At 59.8% G+C, this 24,808-nt stretch overlaps 1 protein-coding gene across 1 annotated transcript in view; it reads left to right on the top strand.

Moving 5' to 3' along the window:
- Positions 1-578: 578 nt before the first annotated feature.
- LOC140493434 (CD82 antigen-like) overlaps positions 579-24,808 on the top strand; it is a 173,363-nt gene continuing 149,133 nt past the window's right edge. Inside the window, exon 1 of the mRNA XM_072591864.1 lies at positions 579-748. The gene's annotated coding sequence lies outside the window, so the exon portion shown is untranslated. The remainder of the gene's footprint in view (positions 749-24,808) is intronic.

The following is a 24,808-nucleotide window of genomic DNA, read 5'->3' as shown; positions in this document are numbered from 1 at the left end:
CCTTCCCTCCTCCCTCTCTCTCTGTCCGCACCACCTATTAGTTTGCCCCTCCTCTCTCTCCCTCTGTCCCCACCCCCCATTTGTTTTCCCCACCCCCTCTTCCCTCTCTCTCTCTCCCTCTCTCTCTCTCCCTCCCTCTCTCTCTGTCCCCACCCCCTGTTAGTTTTCCCCTCCCTCTCCCTCTCTCTCTGTCCCCACCCCCTGTTAGTTTTCCCCTCCCTCTCTCCCTCCCTATCTCCCCTCCCTCTCCCTCTCTCTCTCCCTCCCTCTCTCTCTGTCCGCACCACCTATTAGTTTGCCCCTCCTCTCTCTCCCTCTGTCCCCACCCCCCATTTGTTTTCCCCACCCCCTCTCCCCTCTCTCTCTCTCTCTCCCTCCCTCTCTCTCCCTCCCTCTCTCTCTGTCCCCACCCCCTGTTAGTTTTTCCCCTCCCTCTCTCCCTCCCTATCTCCCCTCCCTCTCCCTCTCTCTCTCCCCTCCCTCTCTCTCTGTCCGCACCACCTATTAGTTTGCCCCTCCTCTCTCTCCCTCTGTCCCCACCCCCCATTTGTTTTCCCCCACCCCCTCTCCCCTCTCTCTCTCTCTCTCCCTCCCTCTCTCTCCCTCCCTCTCTCTCTGTCCCCACCCCCTGTTAGTTTTCCCCTCCCTCTCTCCCTGTGGACGTTGCGGTGCCCTCCTCCCTCCCTGAGGTGACACTGACCCGGTTCTCTCCTTCCTGCTTTCGGGCAGATACCGCTCCCTGCTCCCGGTAAGTGACACACACCGGACCCCGGGGGGGGGGGGGGGGGACTGGGCTCCCGGGGGGGGGGGGACTGGGCTCCCGGGGGGGGAGGGGGACTGGGCTCCCGGGGGGGGGAGGGGGACTGGGCTCCCGGGGGGGACTGGGCTCCCGGGGGGGGGGGGGGACTGGGCTCCCGGGGGGGGGGGGGGACTGGGCTCCCGGGGGGGGGGGGGACTGGGCTCCCGGGGGGACTGGGCTCCCGGGGGGGGGGGGACTGGGCTCCCGGGGGGGGGGGGGGGGGACTGGGCTCCCGGGGGGGACTGGGCTCCGGGGGGGGGGGGGGGGACTGGGCTCCCGGGGGGGACTGGGCTCCCGGGGGGGGGGGGGGGGACTGGGCTCCCGGGGGGGACTGGGCTCCCGGGGGGGGGGGGGGGGGGACTGGGCTCCCGGGGGGGGGGGGGGAATGGGCTCCCGGGGGGGGGGGGGGGGGACTGGGCTCCCGGGGGGGGGGGGGGAATGGGCTCCCGGGGGGGGGGGGGGGGACTGGGCTCCCGGGGGGGGGGGGGAATGGGCTCCCGGGGGGGGACTGGGCTCCCGGGGGGGGGGGGACTGGGCTCCCGGGGGGGGGGACGGGACTGGGCTCCCGGGGGGGGGGGGGGACTGGGCTCCCGGGGGGGGGGGGACTGGGCTCCCGGGGGGGGGGGGGACTGGGGCTCCCGGGGGGGGGGGGCGGACTGGGCTCCGGGGGGGGGGGGGGGAGACGAATTCATTTCGGAGCAGGTCGGGTGCGGGAGCCGACAAGAAACAGATCGGGATCTGTCCCGGGGAACAGTTAGGGATCTGTCCGGGGAACAGTTAGGGATCTGTCCGGGGGAACGGTTCGGGATCTGTCCGAGGGGAACAGTTCAGGATCTGTCCGGGGGAACAGTTAGGGATCTGTCCGGGGGAACAGTTCGGGATCTGTTCGGGGAACAGTTAGGGATCTGTCCGGGGGAACAGTTCGGGATCTGTTCGGGGGAACAGTTAGGGATCTGTCCGGGGGAACAGTTCGGGATCTGTTCGGGGAACAGTTCAGGATCTGTCCGGGGGAACAGTTAGGGATCTGTCCGGGGGAACAGTTCGGGATCTGTTCGGGGGAACAGTTCAGGATCTGTCCGGGGGAACAGTTAGGGATCTGTCCGGGGGAACGGTTCGGGATCTGTCCGAGGGGAACAGTTCAGGATCTGTCCGGGGGAACAGTTAGGGATCTGTCCGGGGGAACAGTTCGGGATCTGTTCGGGGGAACAGTTAGGGATCTGTCCGGGGGGAACAGTTCGGGATCTGTTCGGGGGAACAGTTAGGGATCTGTCCGGGGGAACAGTTCGGGATCTGTTCGGGGGAACAGTTCAGGATCTGTCCGGGGGAACAGTTAGGGATCTGTCCGGGGGAACAGTTCGGGATCTGTTCGGGGGAACAGTTCAGGATCTGTCCGGGGGAACAGTTAGGGATCTGTCCGGGGGAACGGTTCGGGATCTGTCCGGGGAACAGTTCGGGATCTGTCCGAGGGGAACAGTTCGGGATCTGTCCGGGGGAACAGTTCGGGATCTGTCCGGGGGAACAGTTAGGGATCTGTCCGGGGGAACGGTTCGGGATCTGTCCGAGGGGAACAGTTCGGGATCTGTCCGGGGGAACAGTTAGGGATCTGTCCGGGGGAACGGTTCGGGATCTGTCCGGGGGAACAGTTAGGGATCTGTCCGGGGGAACAGTTAGGGATCTGTCCGGGGGAACAGTTCGGGATCTCTCTGGGGGAACAGTTCGGGATCTGTCCGGGGGAACAGTTCAGGATCTGTCCGGGGGAACAGTTAGGGATCTGTCCGGGGGAACGGTTCGGGATCTGTCCGGGGGAACAGTTCGGGATCTGTCCGAGGGGAACAGTTCGGGATCTGTCCGGGGGGAACAGTTCGGGATCTGTCCGGGGGAACAGTTAGGGATCTGTCCGGGGGAACGGTTCGGGATCTGTCCGAGGGGAACAGTTCGGGATCTGTCCGGGGGAACAGTTAGGGATCTGTCCGGGGGAACGGTTCGGGATCTGTCCGGGGGAACAGTTAGGGATCTGTCCGGGGGAACAGTTAGGGATCTGTCCGGGGGAACAGTTAGGGATCTGTCCGGGGGAACGGTTCGGGATCTGTCCGAGGGGAACAGTTCAGGATCTGTTCAGGGGGACAGTTCGGGATCTGTCCGGGGGAACAGTTCGGGATCTGTCGGGGGAACAGTTAGGGATCTGTCCGGGGGAACAGTTAGGGATCTGTCCGGGGGAACGGTTCGGGATCTGTCCGAGGGGAACAGTTCAGGATCTGTTCAGGGGGACAGTTCGGGATCTGTCCGGGGGAACAGTTCGGGATCTGTCCGGGGGAACAGTTCGGGATCTGTCCGGGGGAACAGTTCGGGATCTGTCCGGGGGGAACAGTTCGGGATCTGTCCGGGGGGGAGCAGTTCGGGATCTGTCCGGGGGGAACAGTTCGGGATCTGTCCGGGGGAACAGCTCGGGATCTGTCCGGGGGAACAGTTCGGGATCTGTCCAGGGGAACAGTTCGGGATCTGTCCGGGGGAACAGTTCGGGATCTGTCCGGGGGAACAGTTCGGGATCTGTCCGGGGGAACAGTTCGGGATCTGTTCAGGGGGACAGTTCGGGATCTGTCCGAGGGAACAGTTCGGGATCTCTCTGGGGGAACAGTTCGGGATCTGTTCGGGGGAACAGTTCGGGATCTGTCCGGAGTAACAGTTCGGGATCTGTCCGGGGGAACAGTTCAGGATCTGTCCGGGGGAACAGTTCGGGATCTGTTCGGGGGAACAGTTCAGGGTCTGTCCAGGGGTACCGCTCGGGATCTGTCCGTGGGAACAGTTCAGGATCTGTCCTGGGAACAGTTCGGGATCTGTCTGGGGGAACAGTTCGGGATCTGTCCAGGTGAACATTTCGGGATCTGTCCGGGGGGAACAGTTCGGGATCGCTCTGGGGGAACAGTTCAGGGTCTGTCCGTGGGAACAGTACAGGATCTGTCCGGGGGAACAGTTCGGGATCTGTCCGGGGGAACAGTTTGGGATTTCTCCGGGGTAACATTTTGGGATTTGCCCGGTGGAACAGTTCGGGATCTCTCTGGGGAACAGTTTGGGATCTGTCCAGGGGAACAGTTCGGGATCTGTCCGGGGGAACAGTTCGGGATCTCTCTGGGAAAGCAGTTCAGGATCTGTCTGGGGGAAGAGTTCGGGATCTGACTGGGGGAACAGTTCGGGATCTGTCCAGGGGAACAGTTCGTGATCTGTCCGGGGGAACAGTTCGGGATCTGTCCGGGGGAACAGTTAGGGATCTGTCGGAGGAAACAGTTCGGGATCTGTCTGGCGGAACAGTTCGGGATCTGTCCGGGGGAACAGTTCGGGATCTCTCTGGGGGAACAGTTCGGGATCTGTCCAGGGGAACAGTTCGGGATCTGTTCGGGGAAACAGTTCGGGATCTGTCCGGGGGAACAGTTCAGGATCTGTCCGGGGGAACGGTTCGGGATCTGTTCGGGGGAACAGTTCAGGGTCTGTCCAGGGGTACCGCTCGGGATCTGTCCTGGGGAACAGTTCGGGATCTGTCCGGGGTAACAGTTCGGGATCTGTCTGGGGGAACAGTTCGGGATCTGTTCGGGGGAACAGTTCGGGATCTGTCCGGGGTAACAGTTCGGGATCTGTCTGGGGGAACAGTTCGGGATCTGTCCAGGTGAACGATTTCGGGATCTGTCCGGGGGAACAGTTCGGGATCGCTCTGGGGGAACAGTTCAGGGTCTGTCCGTAGGAACAGTACAGGATCTGTCCGGGGGAACAGTTCGGGATCTGTCCGGGGGAACAGTTTGGATTTCTCCGGGGTAACATTTTGGGATTTGCCCGGTGGAACAGTTCGGGATCTCTCTGGGGGAACAGTTTGGGATCTGTCCAGGGGAACAGTTCGGGATCTGTCCGGGGGAACAGTTCGGGATCTCTCTGGGAAAGCAGTTCAGGATCTGTCTGGGGGAACAGTTCGGGATCTGACTGGGGGAACAGTTCGGGATCTGTCCAGGGGAACAGTTCGTGATCTGTCCGGGGGAACAGTTCGGGATCTGTCCGGGGGAACAGTTAGGGATCTGTCGGAGGAAACAGTTCGGGATCTGTCTGGCGGAACAGTTCGGGATCTGTCCGGGGGGAACAGTTCGGGATCTCTCTGGGGGAACAGTTCGGGATCTGTCCAGGGGAACAGTTCGGGATCTGTTCGGGGAAACAGTTCGGGATCTGTCCGGGGGAACAGTTCAGGATCTGTCCGGGGGAACGGTTCGGGACCTGTCCGTGGGGAACAGTTTGGGATCTGTCCCGGGAACAGTTCGGGGTCTGTCCAGGGGTACTGTTCGGGATCTGTCCGTGGGAACAGTTCAGGATCTGTCTGGGGGAACAGTTCGGGATCTGTCCGGTGAAACAGTTCGGGATCTGTCCGGGGGAACAGTTCGGGATCTGTCCGGGGGGAACAGTTCGGGATCTGTCCGGGGGGAACAGTTCGGGATCTGTCCGGGGGAACAGCTCGGGATCTGTCTGGGGGAACAGTTCAGGATCTGTTCAGGGGGACAGTTCGGGATCTCTCTGGGGGAACAGTTCGGGATCTGTCCGTGGGAACAGCTCGGGATCTGTCTGGGGGAACAGTTCGGGATCTCTCTGGGGGAACAGTTCGGGATCTGTCCGGTGAAACAGTTCGGGATCTGTCCGGGGGAACAGTTCGGGATCTGTCCGGGGAAACAGTTCGGGATCTGTCCGGGGGGAACAGTTCGGGATCTGTCCGGGGTAACAGTTCGGGATCTGTCCGGGGGGAACAGTTCGGGATCTGTCCAGGGGAACAGTTCGGGATCTGTCCGGGGGGAACAGTTCGGGATCTGTCCGGGGTAACAGTTCGGGATCTGTCCGGGGGAACAGTTCGGGATCTCTCTGGGAAAGCAGTTCAGGATCTGTCCGGGGGAACAGTTCGGGATCTGTCCGAGGGAACAGTTCGGGATCTGTCCAGGGGAACAGTTCGGGATCTCTCTGTGGGAACAGTTCGGGATCTGTCCAGGGGAACAGTTAGGGATCTGTCCGGGGAAACAGTTCGGGATCTGTCCGGGGAAACAGTTCGGGATCTGTCCGGGGGGACAGTTCGGGATCTGTCCGGGGGAACAGTTCGGGATCTCTCTGGGGGAACAGTTCGGGATCTGTTCGGGGGAACAGTTCGGGATCTGTCCGGGGTAACAGTTCGGGATCTGTCCGGGGGAACAGTTCAGGATCTGTCCGGGGGAACAGTTCGGGATCTGTTCAGGGGGACAGTTCGGGATCTGTCCGAGGGAACAGTTCGGGATCTCTCTGGGGGAACAGTTCGGGATCTGTTTGGGGGAACAGTTCGGGATCTGTCCGGGGTAACAGTTCGGGATCTGTCCGGGGGAACAGTTCAGGATCTGTCCGGGGGAACAGTTCGGGATCTGTTCGGGGGAACAGTTCAGGGTCTGTCCAGGGGTACCGCTCGGGATCTGTCCGTGGGAACAGTTCAGGATCTGTCCTGGGGAACAGTTCGGGATCTGTCTGGGGGAACAGTTCGGGATCTGTCCAGGTGAACATTTCGGGATCTGTCCGGGGGAACAGTTCGGGATCGCTCTGGGGGAACAGTTCAGGGTCTGTCCGTAGGAACAGTACAGGATCTGTCCGGGGGAACAGTTCGGGATCTGTCCGGGGGAACAGTTTGGGATTTCTCCTGGGTAACATTTTGGGATTTGCCCGGTGGAACAGTTCGGGATCTCTCTGGGGGAACAGTTTGGGATCTGTCCAGGGGAACAGTTCGGGATCTGTCCGGGGGAACAGTTCGGGATCTCTCTGGGAAAGCAGTTCAGGATCTGTCTGGGGGAAGAGTTCGGGATCTGACTGGGGGAACAGTTCGGGATCTGTCCAGGGGAACAGTTCGTGATCTGTCCGGGGGAACAGTTCGGGATCTGTCCGGGGGAACAGTTAGGGATCTGTCGGAGGAAACAGTTCGGGATCTGTCTGGCGGAACAGTTCGGGATCTGTCCGGGGGAACAGTTCGGGATCTCTCTGGGGGAACAGTTCGGGATCTGTCCAGGGGAACAGTTCGGGATCTGTTCGGGGAAACAGTTCGGGATCTGTCCGGGGGAACAGTTCAGGATCTGTCCGGGGGAACGGTTCGGGACCTGTCCGTGGTGAACAGTTTGGGATCTGTCCCGGGAACAGTTCGGGGTCTGTCCAGGGGTACTGTTCGGGATCTGTCCGTGGGAACAGTTCAGGATCTGTCTGGGGGAACAGTTCGGGATCTGTCTGGGGGAACAGTTCGGGATCTGTCCAGGTGAACATTTCGGGATCTGTCCGGGGGAACAGTTCGGGATCGCTCTGGGGGAACAGTTCAGGGTCTGTCCGTGGGAACAGTACAGGATCTGTCCGGGGGAACAGTTCGGGATCTGTCCGGGGGAACAGTTTGGGATTTCTCCGGGGTAACATTTTGGGATTTGCCCGGTGGAACAGTTCGGGATCTCTCTGGGGGAACAGTTTGGGATCTGTCCAGGGGAACAGTTCGGGATCTGTCCGGGGGAACAGTTCGGGATCTCTCTGGGAAAGCAGTTCAGGATCTGTCTGGGGGAAGAGTTCGGGATCTGACTGGGGGAACAGTTCGGGATCTGTCCAGGGGAACAGTTCGTGATCTGTCCGGGGGAACAGTTCGGGATCTGTCCGGGGGAACAGTTAGGGATCTGTCGGAGGAAACAGTTCGGGATCTGTCTGGCGGAACAGTTCGGGATCTGTCCGGGGGAACAGTTCGGGATCTCTCTGGGGGAACAGTTCGGGATCTGTCTGGGGGAACAGTTCGGGATCTGTTCGGGGAAACAGTTCGGGATCTGTCCGGGGGAACAGTTCAGGATCTGTCCGGGGGAACGGTTCGGGACCTGTCCGTGGGGAACAGTTTGGGATCTGTCCCGGGAACAGTTCGGGGTCTGTCCAGGGGTACTGTTCGGGATCTGTCCGTGGGAACAGTTCAGGATCTGTCTGGGGGAACAGTTCGGGATCTGTCCGGTGAAACAGTTCGGGATCTGTCCGGGGGGAACAGTTCGGGATCTGTCCGGGGGGAACAGTTCGGGATCTGTCCGAGGGAACAGTTCGGGATCTCTCTGGGGGAACAGTTCGGGATCTGTTCGGGGGAACAGTTCGGGATCTGTCCGGGGTAACAGTTCGGGATCTGTCCGGGGGAACAGTTCAGGATCTGTCCGGGGGAACAGTTCGGGATCTGTTCGGGGGAACAGTTCAGGGTCTGTCCAGGGGTACCGCTCGGGATCTGTCCGTGGGAACAGTTCAGGATCTGTCCTGGGGAACAGTTCGGGATCTGTCTGGGGGAACAGTTCGGGATCTGTCCAGGTGAACATTTCGGGATCTGTCCGGGGGAACAGTTCGGGATCGCTCTGGGGGAACAGTTCAGGGTCTGTCCGTAGGAACAGTACAGGATCTGTCCGGGGGAACAGTTCGGGATCTGTCCGGGGGAACAGTTTGGGATTTCTCCGGGGTAACATTTTGGGATTTGCCCGGTGGAACAGTTCGGGATCTCTCTGGGGGAACAGTTTGGGATCTGTCCAGGGGAACAGTTCGGGATCTGTCCGGGGGAACAGTTCGGGATCTCTCTGGGAAAGCAGTTCAGGATCTGTCTGGGGGAACAGTTCGGGATCTGACTGGGGGAACAGTTCGGGATCTGTCCAGGGGAACAGTTCGTGATCTGTCCGGGGGAACAGTTCGGGATCTGTCCGGGGGAACAGTTAGGGATCTGTCGGAGGAAACAGTTCGGGATCTGTCTGGCGGAACAGTTCGGGATCTGTCCGGGGGAACAGTTCGGGATCTCTCTGGGGGAACAGTTCGGGATCTGTCCAGGGGAACAGTTCGGGATCTGTTCGGGGAAACAGTTCGGGATCTGTCCGGGGGAACAGTTCAGGATCTGTCCGGGGGAACGGTTCGGGACCTGTCCGTGGGGAACAGTTTGGGATCTGTCCCGGGAACAGTTCGGGGTCTGTCCAGGGGTACTGTTCGGGATCTGTCCGTGGGAACAGTTCAGGATCTGTCTGGGGGAACAGTTCGGGATCTGTCCGGTGAAACAGTTCGGGATCTGTCCGGGGGAACAGTTCGGGATCTGTCCGGGGGGAACAGTTCGGGATCTGTCCGGGGGGAACAGTTCGGGATCTGTCCGGGGGAACAGCTCGGGATCTGTCTGGGGGAACAGTTCAGGATCTGTTCAGGGGGACAGTTCGGGATCTCTCTGGGGGAACAGTTCGGGATCTGTCCGTGGGAACAGCTCGGGATCTGTCTGGGGGAACAGTTCGGGATCTCTCTGGGGGAACAGTTCGGGATCTGTCCGGTGAAACAGTTCGGGATCTGTCCGGGGGAACAGTTCGGGATCTGTCCGGGGAAACAGTTCGGGATCTGTCCGGGGGGAACAGTTCGGGATCTGTCCGGGGTAACAGTTCGGGATCTGTCCGGGGGGAACAGTTCGGGATCTGTCCGGGGGAACAGTTCGGGATCTGTCCGGGGGGAACAGTTCGGGATCTGTCCGGGGTAACAGTTCGGGATCTGTCCGGGGGAACAGTTCGGGATCTCTCTGGGAAAGCAGTTCAGGATCTGTCCGGGGGAACAGTTCGGGATCTGTCCGAGGGAACAGTTCGGGATCTGTCCAGGGGAACAGTTCGGGATCTCTCTGTGGGAACAGTTCGGGATCTGTCCAGGGGAACAGTTAGGGATCTGTCCGGGGAAACAGTTCGGGATCTGTCCGGGGAAACAGTTCGGGATCTGTCCGGGGGGACAGTTCGGGATCTGTCCGGGGGAACAGTTCGGGATCTCTCTGGGGGAACAGTTCGGGATCTGTTCGGGGGAACAGTTCGGGATCTGTCCGGGGTAACAGTTCGGGATCTGTCCGGGGGAACAGTTCAGGATCTGTCCGGGGGAACAGTTCGGGATCTGTTCAGGGGGACAGTTCGGGATCTGTCCGAGGGAACAGTTCGGGATCTCTATGGGGGAACAGTTCGGGATCTGTTTGGGGGAACAGTTCGGGATCTGTCCGGGGTAACAGTTCGGGATCTGTCCGGGGGAACAGTTCAGGATCTGTCCGGGGGAACAGTTCGGGATCTGTTCGGGGGAACAGTTCAGGGTCTGTCCAGGGGTACCGCTCGGGATCTGTCCGTGGGAACAGTTCAGGATCTGTCCTGGGGAACAGTTCGGGATCTGTCTGGGGGAACAGTTCGGGATCTGTCCAGGTGAACATTTCGGGATCTGTCCGGGGGAACAGTTCGGGATCGCTCTGGGGGAACAGTTCAGGGTCTGTCCGTGGGAACAGTACAGGATCTGTCCGGGGGAACAGTTCGGGATCTGTCCGGGGGAACAGTTTGGGATTTCTCCGGGGTAACATGTTGGGATTTGCCCGGTGGAACAGTTCGGGATCTCTCTGGGGGAACAGTTTGGGATCTGTCCAGGGGAACAGTTCGGGATCTGTCCGGGGGAACAGTTCAGAATCTGTCCCGGGGAACAGTTCGGGATCTGTCTGGGGGAACAGTTCGTGATCTGTCCGGGGGAACCGTTCGGGTTCTGTCCGTGGGAACAGTTCAGGATCTGTCCCGGGGAACAGTTCAGGATCTGTCCGGGGGAACAGTTCGGATCTGTCCCAGGGAACAGTTCGGGATCTCTCCGGGGGAACAGTTCGGAATCTGTCCTGGGGAACAGTTCGGGATCTGTCCGTGCGAACAGTTCAGAATCTGTCCCGGGGAACAGCTCAGGATCTGTCCGGGGGAACAGTTCGGTATCTCTCCCGGGGAACAGTTCGGGATCTCTCCGGGGGAACAGTTCGGGATCTGTTTGGGGGAGCAGTTCGGGATCTCTCTGGGGGAGCAGTTCGGGATCTGTTCAGGGGGACAGTTCAGGATCTGTCCGGGGGAACAGTTCGGGATCTGTTCAGGGGGACAGTTCGGGATCTGTCCGAGGGAACAGTTCGGGATCTCTATGGGGGAACAGTTCGGGATCTGTTTGGGGGAACAGTTCGGGATCTGTCCGGGGTAACAGTTCGGGATCTGTCCGGGGGAACAGTTCAGGATCTGTCCGGGGGAACAGTTCGGGATCTGTTCGGGGGAACAGTTCAGGGTCTGTCCAGGGGTACCGCTCGGGATCTGTCCGTGGGAACAGTTCAGGATCTGTCCTGGGGAACAGTTCGGGATCTGTCTGGGGGAACAGTTCGGGATCTGTCCAGGTGAACATTTCGGGATCTGTCCGGGGGAACAGTTCGGGATCGCTCTGGGGGAACAGTTCAGGGTCTGTCCGTGGGAACAGTACAGGATCTGTCCGGGGGAACAGTTCGGGATCTGTCCGGGGGAACAGTTTGGGATTTCTCCGGGGTAACATGTTGGGATTTGCCCGGTGGAACAGTTCGGGATCTCTCTGGGGGAACAGTTTGGGATCTGTCCAGGGGAACAGTTCGGGATCTGTCCGGGGGAACAGTTCAGAATCTGTCCCGGGGAACAGTTCGGGATCTGTCTGGGGGAACAGTTCGTGATCTGTCCGGGGGAACCGTTCGGGTTCTGTCCGTGGGAACAGTTCAGGATCTGTCCCGGGGAACAGTTCAGGATCTGTCCGGGGGAACAGTTCGGATCTGTCCCAGGGAACAGTTCGGGATCTCTCCGGGGGAACAGTTCGGAATCTGTCCTGGGGAACAGTTCGGGATCTGTCCGTGCGAACAGTTCAGAATCTGTCCCGGGGAACAGCTCAGGATCTGTCCGGGGGAACAGTTCGGTATCTCTCCCGGGGAACAGTTCGGGATCTCTCCGGGGGAACAGTTCGGGATCTGTTTGGGGGAGCAGTTCGGGATCTCTCTGGGGGAGCAGTTCGGGATCCGTCCCGGGGAACAGTTCGGGATCTGTCCGGGGGAACCGTTCGGGATCTGTCCGTGGGAACAGTTCAGGATCTGTCCCGGGGAACAGTTCAGGATCTCTCTGGGGGAAGAGTTCGGGATCTGTCCGGGGGAACAGTTCGGGATCTGTCCGGGGGAACAGTTCGGGATCTCTCTGGGGGAACACTTCGGGATCTGTCCAGGGGAACAGTTCGGGATGTGTCTGGGGGAACAATTCGGGATCTGTCCGGGGAGAACAGTTCGGGATCTGTCTGGGGGAACAGTTCGGGATCTGTCCGGGGAAACAGTTCGGTATCTGTCTGGGGGAACAGTTCGGGATCTGTCCGGGGGAACAGTTCGGGATCTCTCTGGGGGAACAGTTCGGGATCTGTCTGTGGGAACAGTTCGGGATCTGTCCGGGGGAACAGTTCGGGATCTGTCCCAGGGAACAGTTCGGGATCTCTCTGGGGGAACAGTTCGGGATCTGTCCGTGGGAACAGTTCAGGATCTCTCTGGGGGAACAGTTCGGGATCTGTCCCGGGGAACTGTTCGGGATCTGTCCCGGGGAACAGTTCAGGATCTCTCTGGGGGAACACTTCGGGATCTGTCCGGGGGAACAGTTCAGGATCTGTCCCGGGGAACAGTTCGGGATCCGTCCGTGGGAACAGTTCGGGATCTGTCCGGGTGAACATTTCGGGATCTCTCTGGGGGAACAGTTTGGGATCTGTCCAGTGAAACAGTTTGGGATCTGTCCAGGGCAACAGTTTGGGATCTGTCCGGGGGGAACAGTTCGGGATCTGTCTGTGGGAACAGTTCGGGATCTGTCCGGGTGAACAGTTCGGGATCTGTCCCGGGGAACAGTTCGGGATCTGTCCCGGGGAACAGTTCAGGATCTGTCGGTGGGAACAGTTCAGGATCAGTCCGGGGGAACAGTTCGTGATCTGTCAGGGGGAACAGTTCGGGATCTGTCGGTGGGAACAGTTCGGGATCTGTCCTGGGGAACAGTTCAGGATCTGTCGGTGGGAACAGTTCAGGATCAGTCCGGGGAAACAGTTCGGGATCTGACTGGGGGATCTGTTCGGGATCTGTCCAGGGGAACAGATCGGGATCTCTCTGGGGGAACAGTTAGGGATCTGTCCTGGGGAACAGTTCGGGATCTGTCTGGGGGAACAGTTCGGGATCTGTCCAGGTGAACATTTCGGGATCTGTCCGGGGGAACAGTTCGGGATCGCTCTGGGGGAACAGTTCAGGGTCTGTCCGTGGGAACAGTACAGGATCTGTCCGGGGGAACAGTTCGGGATCTGTCCGGGGGAACAGTTTGGGATTTCTCCGGGGTAACATGTTGGGATTTGCCCGGTGGAACAGTTCGGGATCTCTCTGGGGGAACAGTTTGGGATCTGTCCAGGGGAACAGTTCGGGATCTGTCCGGGGGAACAGTTCAGAATCTGTCCCGGGGAACAGTTCGGGATCTGTCTGGGGGAACAGTTCGTGATCTGTCCGGGGGAACCGTTCGGGTTCTGTCCGTGGGAACAGTTCAGGATCTGTCCCGGGGAACAGTTCAGGATCTGTCCGGGGGAACAGTTCGGATCTGTCCCAGGGAACAGTTCGGGATCTCTCCGGGGGAACAGTTCGGAATCTGTCCTGGGGAACAGTTCGGGATCTGTCCGTGCGAACAGTTCAGAATCTGTCCCGGGGAACAGCTCAGGATCTGTCCGGGGGAACAGTTCGGTATCTCTCCCGGGGAACAGTTCGGGATCTCTCCGGGGGAACAGTTCGGGATCTGTTTGGGGGAGCAGTTCGGGATCTCTCTGGGGGAGCAGTTCGGGATCCGTCCCGGGGAACAGTTCGGGATCTGTCCGGGGGAACCGTTCGGGATCTGTCCGTGGGAACAGTTCAGGATCTGTCCCGGGGAACAGTTCAGGATCTCTCTGGGGGAAGAGTTCGGGATCTGTCCGGGGGAACAGTTCGGGATCTGTCCGGGGGAACAGTTCGGGATCTCTCTGGGGGAACACTTCGGGATCTGTCCAGGGGAACAGTTCGGGATGTGTCTGGGGGAACAATTCGGGATCTGTCCGGGGAGAACAGTTCGGGATCTGTCTGGGGGAACAGTTCGGGATCTGTCCGGGGAAACAGTTCGGTATCTGTCTGGGGGAACAGTTCGGGATCTGTCCGGGGGAACAGTTCGGGATCTCTCTGGGGGAACAGTTCGGGATCTGTCTGTGGGAACAGTTCGGGATCTGTCCGGGGGAACAGTTCGGGATCTGTCCCAGGGAACAGTTCGGGATCTCTCTGGGGGAACAGTTCGGGATCTGTCCGTGGGAACAGTTCAGGATCTCTCTGGGGGAACAGTTCGGGATCTGTCCCGGGGAACTGTTCGGGATCTGTCCCGGGGAACAGTTCAGGATCTCTCTGGGGGAACACTTCGGGATCTGTCCGGGGGAACAGTTCAGGATCTGTCCCGGGGAACAGTTCGGGATCCGTCCGTGGGAACAGTTCGGGATCTGTCCGGGTGAACATTTCGGGATCTCTCTGGGGGAACAGTTTGGGATCTGTCCAGTGAAACAGTTTGGGATCTGTCCAGGGCAACAGTTTGGGATCTGTCCGGGGGGAACAGTTCGGGATCTGTCTGTGGGAACAGTTCGGGATCTGTCCGGGTGAACAGTTCGGGATCTGTCCCGGGGAACAGTTCGGGATCTGTCCCGGGGAACAGTTCAGGATCTGTCGGTGGGAACAGTTCAGGATCAGTCCGGGGGAACAGTTCGTGATCTGTCAGGGGGAACAGTTCGGGATCTGTCGGTGGGAACAGTTCGGGATCTGTCCTGGGGAACAGTTCAGGATCTGTCGGTGGGAACAGTTCAGGATCAGTCCGGGGAAACAGTTCGGGATCTGACTGGGGGATCTGTTCGGGATCTGTCCAGGGGAACAGATCGGGATCTCTCTGGGGGAACAGTTAGGGATCTGTCCGGGGAAACAGTTCGGGATCTGTCTGGGGGAACATTTCGGGATCTGTCCGGGGGAACAGTTCGGGATCTCTCTGGGGGAACAGTTCGGGATCTGTCCGGGGGAACAGTTCGGGATCTGTCCGGGGGAACAGTTCGGGATCTCTCTGGGGGAACACTTCGGGATCTGTCCAGGGGAACAGTTCGGGATGTGTCTGGGGGAACAGTTCGGGATCTGTCCAGGGAGAACAGTTCGGGATCTGTCTGGGGGAACAGTTCGGGATCTGTCCGGGGAAACAGTTCGGGATCTGTGCCGGGGAACAGTTCGGGATCTGTCTGGGTGAACATTACGGGATCTCTCTGGGGGAACAGTTCGGGATCTGTCCGGTGAAACAGTTCGGGATCTGTCCGGGGCAACAGTTTGGGATCTGTCTGGGGGAACAGTTCGGGATCTGTCTGTGGGAACAGTTCGGGATCTGTCCGGGGGAACAGTTCGGGATCTGTCCCGGGGAACAGTTCGGGATCTGTCCCGGGGAACAGTTCAGGATCTGTCGGTGGGAACAGTTCAGGATCAGTCCCGGGGAACAGTTCGTGATCTGTCCCGGGGAACAGTTCAGGATCTGTCGGTGGGAACAGTTCAGGATCAGTCCGGGGGAACAGTTCGGGATCTGTCCGGGGGAACAGTTCGGGATCTGTCGGTGGGAACAGTTCGGGATCTGTCCCGGGGAACAGTTAAGGATCTGTCGGTGGGAACAGTTCAGGATCAGTCCGGGGAAACAGTTCGGGATCTGACTGGGGGAACAGTTCGGGATCTGTCCAGGGGAACAGTTCGGGATCTCTCTGGGGGAACAGTTCGGGATCTGTCCAGGGGAACAGTTAGGGATCTGTCCAGGGAAACAGTTCGGGATCTGTCCGGGGGAACAGTTCGGGATCTGTCCGGGGGAACAGTTCGGGATCTGTCCAGGGGAACAGTTCGGGGTCTGTCCAGGGGTACCGTTCGGGATCTGTCCGTGGGAGCAGTTCAGGATCTGTCCCGGGGAACAGTTCGGGATCTGTCTGGGGGAACAGTTCGGGATCTGTCCAGGGGAACAGTTCGGGATCTGTCCGGGGGAACCGTTCGGGTTCTTTCCGTGGGAACAGTTCAGGATCTGTCCCGGGGAACAGTTCGGGATCTGTCCCGGGGAACAGTTCGGGATCTGTCCGGGGGAACAGTTCGGGATCTCTCCGGGGGAACAGTTCGGGATCTGTCCGTGGGAACAGTTCAGAATCTGTCCCGGGGAACAGCTCAGGATCTGTCCGGGGGAACAGTTCGGGATCTGTCCCGGGGAACAGTTCGGGATCTCTCCGGGGGAACAGTTCGGGATCTGTTTGGGGGAACAGTTCGGGTTCTCTCTGGGGGAGCAGTTCGGGATCTGTCCCGGGGAACAGTTCGGGATCTGTCCGGGGGAACCGTTCGGGATCTGTCCGTGGTAACAGTTCAGGATCTGTCCCGGGGAACAGTTCGGGAAGTCCCGGGGAACAGTTCGGGATCTCTCTGGGGGAAGAGTTCGGGATCTCTCCGGGGGAACAGTTCAGGATCTGTCCGGGGGAACAGTTCGGGATCTCTCTGGGGGAACAGTTCGGGATCTGTCCAGGGGAGCAGTTCGGGATCTGTCCGGGGGAACAGTTCGGGATCTCTCTGGGAAAGCAGTTCGGGATCTGTCTGGGGGAACAGTTCGGGATCTGACTGGGGGAACAGTTCGGGATCTGTCCGGGGGAACAGTTCGGGATCTGTCCGGGGGGAACAGTTCGGGACCTCTCTGGGGGAACCGTTCGGGATCTGTCCGGGGGAACAGTTCGGGATCTGTCCCGGGGAACAGTTCGGGATCTCTCCGGGGGAACAGTTCGGGACCTGTCCCAGGGAACAGTTCGGGATCTGTCCGTGGGAACAGTTCAGAATCTGTCCCGGGGAACTGCTCAGGATCTGTCCGGGGGAACAGTTCGCGATCTCTCCGGGGGAACAGTTCGGGATCTGTCCCGGGGAACAGTTCGGGATCTCTCCGGGGGAACAGTTCGGGATCTGTTTGGGGGAACAGTTTGGGTTCTGTCTGTGGGAACAGTTCCGAATCTGTCCCGGGGAACAGCTCAGGATCTGTCCGGGGGAACAGTTCGGGATCTGACCCGGGGAACAGTTCGGGATCTCTCCTGGGGAACAGTTCGGGATCTGTCCGTGGGAACAGTTCGGGATCTCTCTGGGGGAGCATTTCGGGATCTGTCCCGTGGAACAGTTCGGGATCTGTCCGGGGGAACCGTTCGGGATCTGTCCGTGGGAACAGTTCAGGATCTGTCCCGGCGAACAGTTCGGGATCTCTCTGGGGGAACAGTTCGGGTTCTCTCCGGGGGGAACAGTTCGGGACCTCTCTGGGGGAACCGTTCGGGATCTGTCCGGGGGAACAGTTCGGGATCTGTCCCGGGGAACAGTTCGGGATCTCTCCGGGGGAACAGTTCGGGACCTGTCCCAGGGAACAGTTCGGGATCTGTCCGTGGGAACAGTTCAGAATCTGTCCCGGGGAACAGCTCAGGATCTGTCCGGGGGAACAGTTCGGGATCTGTCCCGGGGAACAGTTCGGGATCTCTCCGGGGGAACAGTTCGGGATCTGTTTGGGGGAACAGTTTGGGTTCTGTCTGTGGGAACAGTTCCGAATCTGTCCCGGGGAACAGCTCAGGATCTGTCCGGGGGAACAGTTCGGGATCTGACCCGGGGAACAGTTCGGGATCTCTCCAGGGGAACAGTTCGGGATCTGTCCGTGGGAACAGTTCGGGATCTCTCTGGGGGAGCATTTCGGGATCTGTCCCGTGGAACAGTTCGGGATCTGTCCGGGGGAACCGTTCGGGATCTGTCCGTGGGAACAGTTCAGGATCTGTCCCGGCGAACAGTTCGGGATCTGTCCCGGGGAACAGTTCGGGATCTCTCTGGGGGAACAGTTCGGGTTCTCTCCGGGGGGAACAGTTCGGGTTCTCTCCGGGGGGAACAGTTCGGGATCTCTCTGGGGGAACAGTTCGGGATCTGTCCGAGGGAACAGTTCGGGATCTGTCCGGGGGAACAGTTCGGGATCTGACCGTGGGAACAGTTCGGGATCTGTCTGGGGGAACAGTTTGGGATCGGTCCGGGGGAACAGTTCGGTATCTCTCTGGGGGACCAGTTCGGGATCTGTCTGGGGGAACAGTTCGGGATCTCTCTGGGGGAACAGTTCGGGATCTGTCCCGGGGAACAGTTCGGGATCTGTCCGGTGGAACAGTTCGGGATCAGTCCGGGGGGACAGTTCGGGATCTGTCCGGGGAACAGTTCGAGATCTGTCCAGGGGAACAGTTCGGGATCTGTCTGTGGGAACAGTCCGGGATCTGTCCAGGGGAACAGTTCGGGATCTCTCTGGGGGAACAGTTCGGGATCTGTCCAGCGGAACAGTTCGGGATCTGTCCGGGGGAACAGTTCGGGATCTCTCTGGGAAAGCAGTTCGGGATCTCTCTGGGGGAACAGTTCGGGATCTGACTGGGGGAACAGTTCGGAATCTGTCCGCGGGAACAGTTCGGGATCTGTCCGGGGGGAACAGTTCAGGATCTCTCTGGGGGAAACGTTCGGGATCTGTCCAGGGGAACAGTTCGGAATCTGTCCCGGGGAACAGTTCGGTATCTCTCCGGGGGAACAGTTCGGGACCTGTCCAGGGGAACAGTTCGGGATTTGTCCGTGGGAACAGTTCGGGATCTGTCCCGGGGAACAGTTCAGGATCTGTCCGGGGGAACAGTTCGGGATCTGTCCCGGGGAACAGTTCAGGATCAGTCCCGGGGAACAGTTCGGGATCTGTCCCGGGGAACAGTTCAGGATCTGTCGGTGGGAACAGTTCAGGATCAGTCCAGGGGAACAGTTCGGGATCTGTCCGGGGGAACAGTTCGGGATCTGTCGGTGGGAACAGTTCGGGATCTGTCCGGGGGAACAGTTCGGGATCTGTCCCGGGGAACAGTTCGGGATCTGTCCCGGGGAACAATTCAGGATCTCTCTGGGGGAACAGTTCGGGATCTGTCCGGGGGAACAATTCAGGATCTGTCCCGGGGAACAGTTCGGGATCTGTCCCGGGGAACAGTTCGGGATCTGTCCCGGGGAACAGTTCAGGATCTCTCTGGGGGAACAGTTCGGGATCTGTCCGGGGGAACAATTCAGGATCTGTCCCGGGGAACAGTTCGGGATCTGTCCCGGGGAACAGTTCGGGATCTGTCCAGGTGAACATTACGGGATCTCTCTGGGGGAACAGTTCGGGATCTGTTCGGGGGAACAGTTCGGGATCTGTCTGTGGGAACAGTTCGGGATCTGTCCGGGGGAACAGTTCGGGATCTGTCCCGGGGAACAGTTCGGGATCTGTCCCGGGGAACAGTTCAGGATCTGTCGGTGGGAACAGTTCAGGATCAGTCCCGGGGAACAGTTCGTGATCTGTCCCGGGGAACAGTTCAGGATCTGTCGGTGGGAACAGTTCAGGATCAGTCCGGGGGAACAGTTCGGGATCTGTCCCGGGGAACAGTTCGGGATCTGTCGGTGGGAACAGTTCGGGATCTGTCCCGGGGAACAGTTCAGGATCTGTCGGTGGGAACAGTTCAGGATCAGTCCGGGGAAACAGTTCGGAATCTGACTGGGGGAACAGTTCGGGATCTGTCCAGGGGAACAGTTCGGGATCTCTCTGGGGGAACAGTTCGGGATCTGTCCAGGGGAACAGTTAGGGATCTGTCCAGGGAAACAGTTCGGGATCTGTCCGGGGGAACAGTTCGGGATTTGTCCGGGGGAACAGTTCGGGATCTGTCCCGGGGAACAGTTCGGGGTCTGTCCAGGGGTACCGTTCGGGATCTGTCCGTGGGAACAGTTCAGGATCTGTCCCGGGGAACAGTTCGGGATCTGTCTGGGGGAACAGTTCGGGATCTGTCCAGGGGAACAGTTCGAGATCTGTCCGGGGGAACCGTTCGGGTTCTTTCCGTGGGAACAGTTCAGGATCTGTCCCGGGGAACAGTTCGGGATCTGTCCCGGGGAACAGTTCGGGATCTGTCCGGGGGAACAGTTCGGGATCTGTCCCGGGGAACAGTTCGGGATCTGTCCGTGGGAACAGTTCAGAATCTGTCCCGGGGAACAGCTCAGGATCTGTCCGGGGGAACAGTTCGGGATCTGTCCGGTGGAACAGTTCGGGATCAGTCCGGGGGGACAGTTCGGGATCTGTCCGGGGAACAGTTCGAGATCTGTCCAGGGGAACAGTTCGGGATCTGTCTGTGGGAACAGTCCGGGATCTGTCCAGGGGAACAGTTCGGGATCTCTCTGGGGGAACAGTTCGGGATCTGTCCAGGGGAACAGTTCGGGATCTTGTCCGGGGGAACAGTTCGGGATCTCTCTGGGAAAGCAGTTCGGGATCTCTCTGGGGGAACAGTTCGGGATCTGACTGGGGGAACAGTTCGGAATCTGTCCGCGGGAACAGTTCGGGATCTGTCCGGGGGGAACAGTTCAGGATCTCTCTGGGGGAAACGTTCGGGATCTGTCCGGGGGAACAGTTCGGAATCTGTCCCGGGGAACAGTTCGGTATCTCTCCGGGGGAACAGTTCGGGACCTGTCCAGGGGAACAGTTCGGGATCTGTCCGTGGGAACAGTTCGGGATCTGTCCCGGGGAACAGTTCAGGATCTGTCCGGGGGAACAGTTCGGGATCTGTCCCGGGGAACAGTTCAGGATCAGTCCCGGGGAACAGTTCGGGATCTGTCCCGGGGAACAGTTCAGGATCTGTCGGTGGGAACAGTTCAGGATCAGTCCGGGGGAACAGTTCGGGATCTGTCCGGGGGAACAGTTCGGGATCTGTCGGTGGGAACAGTTCGGGATCTGTCCGGGGGAATAGTTCGGGATCTGTCCCGGGGAACAGTTCGGGATCTGTCCCGGGGAACAATTCAGGATCTCTCTGGGGGAACAGTTCGGGATCTGTCCGGGGGAACAATTCAGGATCTGTCCCGGGGAACAGTTCGGGATCTGTCCCGGGGAACAGTTCGGGATCTGTCCCGGGGAACAGTTCAGGATCTCTCTGGGGGAACAGTTCGGGATCTGTCCGGGGGAACAATTCAGGATCTGTCCCGGGGAACAGTTCGGGATCTGTCCCGGGGAACAGTTCGGGATCTGTCCAGGTGAACATTACGGGATCTCTCTGGGGGAACAGTTCGGGATCTGTCCGGTGAAACAGTTCGGGATCTGTCCGGGGCAACAGTTTGGGATCTGTCCGGGGGAACAGTTCGGGATCTGTCTGTGGGAACAGTTCGGGATCTGTCCGGGGGAACAGTTCGGGATCTGTCCCGGGGAACAGTTCGGGATCTGTCCCGGGGAACAGTTCAGGATCTGTCGGTGGGAACAGTTCAGGATCAGTCCCGGGGAACAGTTCGTGATCTGTCCCGGGGAACAGTTCAGGATCTGTCGGTGGGAACAGTTCAGGATCAGTCCGGGGGAACAGTTCGGGATCTGTCCGGGGGAACAGTTCGGGATCTGTCGGTGGGAACAGTTCGGGATCTGTCCCGGGGAACAGTTCAGGATCTGTCGGTGGGAACAGTTCAGGATCAGTCCGGGGAAACAGTTCGGGATCTGACTGGGGGAACAGTTCGGGATCTGTCCAGGGGAACAGTTCGGGATCTCTCTGGGGGAACAGTTCGGGATCTGTCCAGGGGAACAGTTAGGGATCTGTCCAGGGAAACAGTTCGGGATCTGTCCGGGGGAACAGTTCGGGATCTGTCCGGGGGAACAGTTCGGGATCTGTCCCGGGGAACAGTTCGGGGTCTGTCCAGGGGTACCGTTCGGGATCTGTCCGTGGGAACAGTTCAGGATCTGTCCCGGGGAACAGTTCGGGATCTGTCTGGGGGAACAGTTCGGGATCTGTCCAGGGGAACAGTTCGAGATCTGTCCGGGGGAACCGTTCGGGTTCTTTCCGTGGGAACAGTTCAGGATCTGTCCCGGGGAACAGTTCGGGATCTGTCCCGGGGAACAGTTCGGGATCTGTCCGGGGGAACAGTTCGGGATCTCTCCGGGGGGACAGTTCGGGATCTGTCCGGGGAACAGTTCGGGATCTGTCCAGGGGAACAGTTCGGGATCTGTCTGTGGGAACAGTCCGGGATCTGTCCAGGGGAACAGTTCGGGATCTCTCTGGGGGAACAGTTTGGGATCTGTCCCGGGGAACAGTTCGGGATCTGTCCGGGGGAACAGTTCGGGATCTCTCTGGGAAAGCAGTTCGGGATCTCTCTGGGGGAACAGTTCGGGATCTGACTGGGGGAACAGTTCGGAATCTGTCCGCGGGAACAGTTCGGGATCTGTCCCGGGGGAACAGTTCGGGATCTCTCTGGGGGAAACGTTCGGGATCTGTCCGGGGGAACAGTTCGGAATCTGTCCCGGGGAACAGTTCGGTATCTCTCCGGGGGAACAGTTCGGGACCTGTCCAGGGGAACAGTTCGGGATCTGTCCGTGGGAACAGTTCGGGATCTGTCCCAGGGGAACAGTTCAGGATCTGTCCGGGGGAACAGTTCGGGATCTGTCCCGGGGAACAGTTCGGGATCTGTCCGTGGGAACAGTTCGGGATCTCTCTGGGGGAGCAGTTCGGGATCTGTCCCGGGGAACAGTTCGGGATCTGTCCGGGGGAACCGTTCAGGATCTGTCCGTGGGAACAGTTCAGGATCTGTCCCGGGGAACAGTTCGGGATGTCCCGGGGAACAGTTCGGGATCTCTCTGGGGGAAGAGTTCGGGATCTGTCCGGGGGAACAGTTCAGGATCTGTCCGGGGGAACAGTTCGGGATCTCTCTTGGAAAGCAGTTCGGGATCTGTCTGGGGGAACAGTTCGGGATCTGTCCAGGGGAACAGTTCGGGATCTCTCTGGGAAAGCAGTTCGGGATCTGTCTGGGGGAACAGTTCGGGATCTGTCCGCGGGAACAGTTCGGGATCTGTCCGGGTGGAACAGTTCGGGACCTCTCTGGGGGAACCGTTCGGGATCTGTCCGGGGGAACAGTTCGGGATCTGTCCCGGGGAACAGTTCGGGAACTCTCCGGGGGAACAGTTCGGGACCTGTCCAAGGGAACAGTTCGGGATCTGTCCGTGGGAACAGTTCAGAATCTGTCCCGGGGAACTGCTCAGGATCTGTCCGGAGGAACAGTTCGGGATCTGTCCCGGGGAACAGTTCGGGATCTCTCCGGGGGAACAGTTCGGGATCTGTTTGGGGGAACAGTTTGGGTTCTGTCTGTGGGAACAGTTCGGGATCTGTCCGGTGGAATAGTTCGGGATCAGTCCGGAGGGACAGTTCGGGATCTGTCCGGGGATCAGTTCGGGATCTGTCCAGGGGAACAGTTCGGGATCTGTCTGTGGGAACAGTCCGGGATCTGTCCCGGGGAACAGCTCAGGATCTGTCCGGGGGAACAGTTCGGGATCTGTCCCGGGGAACAGTTCGGGATCTCTCCTGGGGAACAGTTCGGGATCTGTCTGGTGGAACAGTTCGGGATCTCTCTGGGGCAGCATTTTGGGATCTGTCCCGTGGAACAGTTCGGGATCTGTCCGGGGGAACCGTTCGGGATCTGTCCGTGGGAACAGTTCAGGATCTGTCCCGGCGAACAGTTCGGGATCTGTCCCGGGGTACAGTTCGGGATCTCTCTGGGGGAACAGTTCGGGTTCTCTCCAGGGGGAACAGTTCGGGATCTCTCTGGGGGAACAGTTCGGGATCTGTCCGAGGGAACAGTTCGGGATCTGTCCGGGGGAACAGTTCGGGATCTGACCGTGGGAACAGTTCGGGATCTGTCTGGGGGAACAGTTTGGGATCGGTCCGGGGGAACAGTTCGGTATCTCTCTGGGGGACCAGTTCGGGATCTGTCTGGGGGAACAGTTCGGGATCTCTCTGGGGGAACAGTTCGGGATCTGTCCCGGGGAACAGTTCGGGATCTGTCCGGTGGAATAGTTCGGGATCAGTCCGGGGGTCAGTTCGGGATCTGTCCGGGGATCAGTTCGGGATCTGTCCAGGGGAACAGTTCGGGATCTGTCTGTGGGAACAGTCCGGGATCTGTCCAGGGGAACAGTTCGGGATCTCTCTGGGGGAACAGTTCGGGATCTGTCCAGGGGAACAGTTCGGGATCTGTCCGGGGGAACAGTTCGGGATCTCTCTGGGAAAGCAGTTCGGGATCTGTCCGGGGATCAGTTCGGGATCTGTCCAGGGGAACAGTTCGGGATCTGTCTGGGGGAACAGTTTGGGATCTCTCTGGGGGAACAGTTCGGGATCTGTCCCGGGGAACAGTTCGGGATCTGTCCGGTGGAATAGTTCGGGATCAGTCCGGAGGGACAGTTCGGGATCTGTCCGGGGATCAGTTCGGGATCTGTCCAGGGGAACAGTTCGGGATCTGTCTGTGGGAACAGTCCGGGATCTGTCCAGGGGAACAGTTCGGGATCTCTCTGGGGGAACAGTTCGGGATCTGTCCAGGGGAACAGTTCGGGATCTGTCCGGGGGAACAGTTCGGGATCTCTCTGGGAAAGCAGTTCGGGATCTCTCTGGGGGAACAGTTCGGGATCTGACTGGGGGAACAGTTCGGCTTCTGTCCGCGGGAACAGTTCGGGATCTGTCCGGGGGGAACAGTTCGGGATCTCTCTGGGGGAACCGTTCGGGATCTGTCCGGGGGAACAGTTCGGGATCTGTCCCGGGGAACAGTTCGGTATCTCTCCGGGGGAACAGTTCGGGACCTGTCCAGGGGATCAGTTCGGGATCTGTCCGTGGGAACAGTTCAGAATCTGTCCCGGGGAACTGCTCAGGATCTGTCCAGGGGAACAGTTCGGGATCTATCCCGGGGAACATTTCGGGATCTCTCCGGGGGAACAGTTCGGGATCTGTCCCGGGGAACAGTTCGGGATCTCTCTGGGGGAGCAGTTCGGGATCTGTCCCGGCGAACAGTTCGGGATCTGTCCGGGGGAACCGTTCGGGATCTGTCCGTGGGAACAGTTCAGGATCTGTCCCGGGGAACAGTTCGGGATGTCCCGGGGAACAGTTCGGGATCTCTCTGGGGGAACAGTTTGGGATCTGTCCCGGGGAACAGTTTGAGATCCGTCCGGGGGAACAGTTCGGGATCTCTCTGGGATAGCAGTTCGGGATCTGTCTGGGGGAACAGTTCGGGATCTGACTGGGGGAACAGTTCGGGATCTGTCCGGGGAACAGTTCGAGATCTGTCCGGGGAACAGTTCG

Source organism: Chiloscyllium punctatum, chromosome 22, assembly GCF_047496795.1.
Source record: "Chiloscyllium punctatum isolate Juve2018m chromosome 22, sChiPun1.3, whole genome shotgun sequence".
Classification (NCBI taxonomy): Eukaryota; Metazoa; Chordata; class Chondrichthyes; order Orectolobiformes; family Hemiscylliidae; genus Chiloscyllium; species Chiloscyllium punctatum.
This window is presented reverse-complemented; position numbering and strand designations above follow the sequence as displayed.